General features: G+C 29.6%; 1 long non-coding RNA gene across 1 annotated transcript; it reads right to left on the bottom strand.

Annotated features, from left to right (window-relative positions):
* Positions 1–4,691: 4,691 nt before the first annotated feature.
* Positions 4,692–5,521, bottom strand: LOC108783538 (uncharacterized). Its single transcript, XR_001941026.1, has 3 exons — positions 5,338–5,521; positions 5,090–5,217; positions 4,692–5,021 (listed from the first exon to the last, which is right to left on the bottom strand). It is a non-coding gene; the product is annotated as an uncharacterized LOC108783538 (long non-coding RNA).
* Between the last annotated feature and the right edge of the window lie 265 nt (positions 5,522–5,786).

The raw sequence follows: 5,786 nt of genomic DNA, 5'->3' as shown, positions 1-5,786 counted from the left end.
TCTTCTTTGCAAATATAGCAATACATTGCCACAAATCACTTATAATTTTCATAGAACCAAACAGAACCAAACACAGTTCGCAAATAATTAACGTGCTTTCTAGTCTAGCATCCACGGTGGATAATCCACCGCGCACGCGTATGGAGTATGCGCATTACAATCTACGATCTTAATCTCTCCATCCTTGTCAATCTTCTCGGCTTCAACCGAATGTACAGGGACCATATGCCTATGCTCCTTCCAGTACTATATGTTCTAAGGTCACGATGCTACGGCTGGCCGACAGCGGCCACCATGGTATAAGATTGACTTTAGAAACGTGATTTATCGCCGCTAAATTCAAATAATTTATTCTAATACGTATCACGAATAATTTCAAAAAATAAAAAAGAAATCATCTTCCATTATATAAATTGTGAAAAAATTTATATAAAGGAAGGTGATTTTAGAATCTGTTACTAACTATTACCGATTAAAACCTATACTATTCGAATGTCTAATAACGACTGTGGATATTCAAGTAATATTACTTGAATTTTAATCGGTAGTTTTAATCGGTAATAGTTATCTAGTAACAGATTGACTTCCTTGGTGTTTATTTAAAAAAATATTGTACATCACACCGATGGCACATATGGGATGCATAATTTAATTTATTAATTTTTGTCATGAGTAATTGTTGGTTCAGAAGTGTATCATACTTGTCATCGTTGTGATAACCACATAACTCCGAAATTATTATTATAAGACACACAGCACGAGTACTGTCATGAATATCGAATCTGCAAACACTCGATCCGTCAATCCATTGTCAGCATATTCGTTCTCTCGGAGAGTTACTCATCGAAAAACACACTACAAGAAAGCGAAGTAATTTTTTGTAACAGCGATACTAGGAACATCATTACATTTGAAGAAGGCTCAATCAAGGAGCCGAAACATGTCATGTATGCATACGAAATTTAATTAAATTCAAAATTTTTTATATACAGGAAAATTTAAATTGTAATGTTTCGTTGACTCTCAGAGTTGCCCTTATTATTATCCTCTATTGTTTCAGCATAAATAAATATTATACATAAATAAATAAGGTGGAATTGTACAATAGTATTACTCGATGAAATTGTCAGTGCTCTTGGTGAAAATTTTTCATATGATTTTTCAAAATTTTTAATAAAGAATTTAAAATCTAGATTTGTTTATACGAATGTTTATACGAATTTACATATAATAAAAAATTCTAAGAAAAAGTGTATTCTTTTCTCAATACTTCTGAAAGCGTTTCATATAAAAATTCTGATAAATTTTCACCAGGAGTTTCGTGATATTTTTGTTTGATTGTAAAAAGTTAACCTAACCAGATTAGCTATTTATATTTACACTATCAATTTGTTTATGCGTTAATATGCAATATTTCAACCTTACCATGCGTTAAATTTACATTTTCCTCGCACACTTCGATCCACTTTGCAGCAATTTCAGGGTCTTTAGGAAACTTGAAATATTTTATTGCCTCTCCTTTCATTTTTACCGTTTTTCGATAATAATTATTGCTGACTTTTACTGCACAAACAGTCATTATTTTTAATAAAAACTTTTGCTTACTTTACCGAATAATACTTTACCGCTTTAACAAATATCATAAATACGGCAGCCCATATTTCATTGGCACTCAGAGTCCGAAAGCTTCCGAAAGCATCCGAAAATAGCCGAATGTGACGTAAACTGAGTGATGCGCAAAGGCTTTCTAAATTCGTCCACCGGATGAGCATACCCTTGTCTTTATACCATGCGCACTAACACACACGCAGGATACTCATATACGCACTACTACACACGTACCTCGCCATCTTGTTGTTCCCATCATGGCCGAAACCGGAGATCCGGCCGGCCTCAGCTCTTTTGGCTGTGTTAGCGATCTAGTATAGTATAGACATCTGTGACGAACCCGCACGTATATACGTTTACGTCAAATAAATAAAAAAATAAAAGAACAAAACTATACCAAAAGTAAAGCAAGAAAACTCAAACATATGTGCAATAAGTAATCTGTATAGATATATTATATGTTTATTTTATTCAAAGATTTATTTAAAGAGTATATTAAAAAATATTTAAAAAGTATTTCATTTAAAGAGGTTTATTTTATTTAAAATACATATATATATCTTAAAATATTTTATACATTTTATGTTTCCTAGAGTTTGTTGAACATTTATATTAAATAAAAGATATTTTTTTCAAAATTGCGTTAGACAATCTTATTTCAATTTTTTTTTTTTTACTTTCCGGGAAACAAAACCAGAAATATATGCTACAACATCTTTAATATAATTTGATGTATGTACACCAATTGTCACTTATATCGTCATCTGATTCAGAGACATTTGATTCAGAGATACAAACATTCTCATTTTTATTTTCAGAATCATTTTCATTTTTATCTTCTACTATTTTATCTTCATAAAAATCCATAGTTTTTCTTTCATTTGTAATATTTAATATATTTGTATCATCATGTGCAATAGCATTACCATGAGGCAATACTGTTTAGTTTATGGTGTAAAAGTCTGTAAGCATAACTAAATTGCCTGGCTGATGGATTATTATGACCACCTTTAGTTCGTATAGCTGAAAAAAAAACATCTCAAGGTGGTCTTGAGACATTTTGTATGTTAATAAAAAATTCTGATTTCTTGATTGCAATTAGTGTTTCGGCTACATCTTTTATACTTTGAAAACATGTTAGCATACCTAGAAAACCCATCTTCCTTTCTGAAAGAACGATCTTTTTTGCCATCGATATATAAATTATTTATATATTCAATATATTTTGTGATGTTTTCTTTAATACGGTCAATATTAGCAATGAGATTGGTTGTTGACTTTCATTCATACATAAAAGATTTCTACTATTGAGTAAATCAAAAATATTATTTATATTTCGAATAAATAATGAGGTCGCTGTCGAATATTATCAAACTGTTACAGCTTTAAATCTATTCTACAGAAATCAATTGCATTGGCAACGCTATTGCTTAAAATTTGAACAGCTAATTGTACGTTCATCTTTTCACGTTACCAATTTAAATGACGCCCATTTATTTTCACTGCTGTGTGAAGATCTTCTCGTTCTTGAAGCGTCTTGAAGTTCTATTAGGTTAACAATATATCTCCACTCTATCTTATTTTCAGAACTATCATGAATACTTCTTTTATGCCTGTTTCCACCAATGCAGATTAACTTTAATCTCGGTTTAACTTACTGTTCATCTTTTTCTAATTTTTAGAATTAGAAAAAGATGAAGAGCAAATTGAACCGAGATTAAAGTTAATCTGCATTAGTGGAAATGCGCATTAGTGTCATATGTATTTCGAATCAATTTTATCATATGGCAAGCATCCAACATTAAATAAACATTTTCCTTCGATATTGGATGGATAAAGTAATACTAGAAACTTTTTAGGACCGTATAATTGATGAACAATAATAAACTAGGAAGAAAGCCATTTTACGGTCAAAGCTGAATCACGTGCTTATTATAATTGTGTGAATTTTATATACTGCGTATATGTAGTCCTCCCATAAATCGCGACGCTGATAGTTTTTCAGCATTGACGCATACATACTTACTACCGCAGTAATATATCACTTAAGGTACAATTTCATGCAGACGCTTGACGCTTATTTTTAGCGTCAAAACAGATCACGTGATCAAAATTGATGCTTAATATTTGTCAATTTGTATCACGTGATCTGTTTTGACGCTAAAAATAAGCGTCAAGCGTCATCATGAAATTGTACTTTTTTATAGTTAAATTGACAAGCAATCTAACAATTTTTTATGCTTATAGCATCTTATTGGATCTTAATAATACGTTGAAAGACATATATTAAATTTTAACGATGTAATGTTGAAGTAAATCTAAATCTGTGAAAAACAAGATAAAGTAAGATATTAGATTTTCTGCCGATATGTTTGCACCTAAATAATTTATTGTTGAGATATTGCTTGCACAGCCATCCATAGTGACATTAACTATTACAGCACCTATTTCATGTAGCGATCCAAGTACTATTTTTATTAGATTTGCTCTTTTTTTACCAGATAATGATCTTATTACATAGTATGCTACTGGTATTATCATTAATACAAACAAGAAGAAACACACATACAGATGTTGCTTCTAGCAGATTATCATTATTTTCGGAATTTATCTTGTAATTAATCCCGTAATCGACGTAACCATAATGTTAGCCATTTACAAGTTCTGTATATTGCCTTATTGACATATCATCAATAGTTAAACTAAAATTTAATGTTTTACTATCTGATGCTGCTTCATGTATTTTTGCTTGGGTCGTTTTTAAAGCTTCTGTTGTTATTCCTGGTTTACAGTCTATTGAGGCATACCATCTTCTAATTGTCTGTGGATGTGGTAAAATATTCAAAAAAGTTTTGCGAACATATCATATGCCTTTGTAAAATAAAATTGCAGAGTTGCTGCAAAATTTTTTAACGCAACTGGAAATGCACCCTTAGTTTTTTTTCTTAAATGCCTTTTCAATATTTCCTTTTCTATTTCTGAAACACTATTCTACAAAAGAACAAGAATATAAATGTCAATATTGAATATATAATTAATTTTTAATCGATTTTGAAGTAGGCATATTTTTATATTTCAAATATTTTCCGCATCAAATATCAATGTGTTAGATATTTCAGGAGCATCTTGTTCGCATATATTCCGATAGTACATATCTACTCATATTGGTAGTCACACAGAAGCCTATTCATTTTTCTTTACCTCATCAATGAAAATATTTTATTTTTAAATCATAAATCAATTAGCAATGTGCACTAGCGGATTATTAATGCGATAATGACGTAACTTTTTTCTGTAATCTTCTACATTTTTGTTGATAACATTTAAGTTTTTTATTCAATTCTTCAATTCTTTCTTGTGCACACTGTAGTTTACTTTTAGGTTCAGTCAAATTCAGAGTATCCAATGTTTCACTATGTAACAAATGAACACAATTAATATTTAGGTATAATATATTCGATTTTAGTTGTGATTACTTTACCTGTCTGTAATGTTGCCAAACTTAGTTCTGCGCTGTTTCGTTGAGGTAGAATCATTTTCACAAATAAATTCTGTAGATAATTTTTCATTGATATTCGTAGTAACATCACATATATTTAACTGCGGTTCCTTATTAGTAAAAAAATTAAAAATATTTAATTAGTACACAGATTCTCATAACCATACTTATAATATTTATAATGAAAAAATTCATTAAATATAATTATTAAAAAATTACATGTTACATACCAGTTGATTAAGTATTTTTTTAACAGGCGTGTTAAATATGCTAGGCACTGCATTTGATTTCAAAAAACGCTTGCCGTTGCTTGTTATTGAAAAACAATCGCTTGTAAAATGTTGACTACAAATTAATGAATTTTCAGAACATGTAAAATTTCTTATTTTTTTGTTAATAATCCCAAGCCAATGTACTTTTTTGTTTTTTGGAATCCTAAAATTATAGATAGGTTATTATTGAAATTTTAAGACTTTATGTGCTTCTAAATAATTATTTTCAAAATAAATTAATTCTTAATTTATAATAAATTGTGCTAAAACATACAACATACAACGTTTACTATATTTTGCTAATAATTTCTCTTTCCTGAGATTTAAAACTATTAATAATATTATATAATCGTACTTGTGTACACTAATTTTGTTTAACTCAGTTTGGAGACTCTCGACGCCACAAA

Source organism: Cyphomyrmex costatus, unplaced genomic scaffold (assembly GCF_001594065.2).
Source record: "Cyphomyrmex costatus isolate MS0001 unplaced genomic scaffold, Ccosl1.0 scaffold154, whole genome shotgun sequence".
NCBI lineage: Eukaryota > Metazoa > Arthropoda > Insecta > Hymenoptera > Formicidae > Cyphomyrmex > Cyphomyrmex costatus.
Note: the sequence above shows the minus strand (reverse complement) of the source record. Positions and strands in the feature narration are given on the sequence as shown.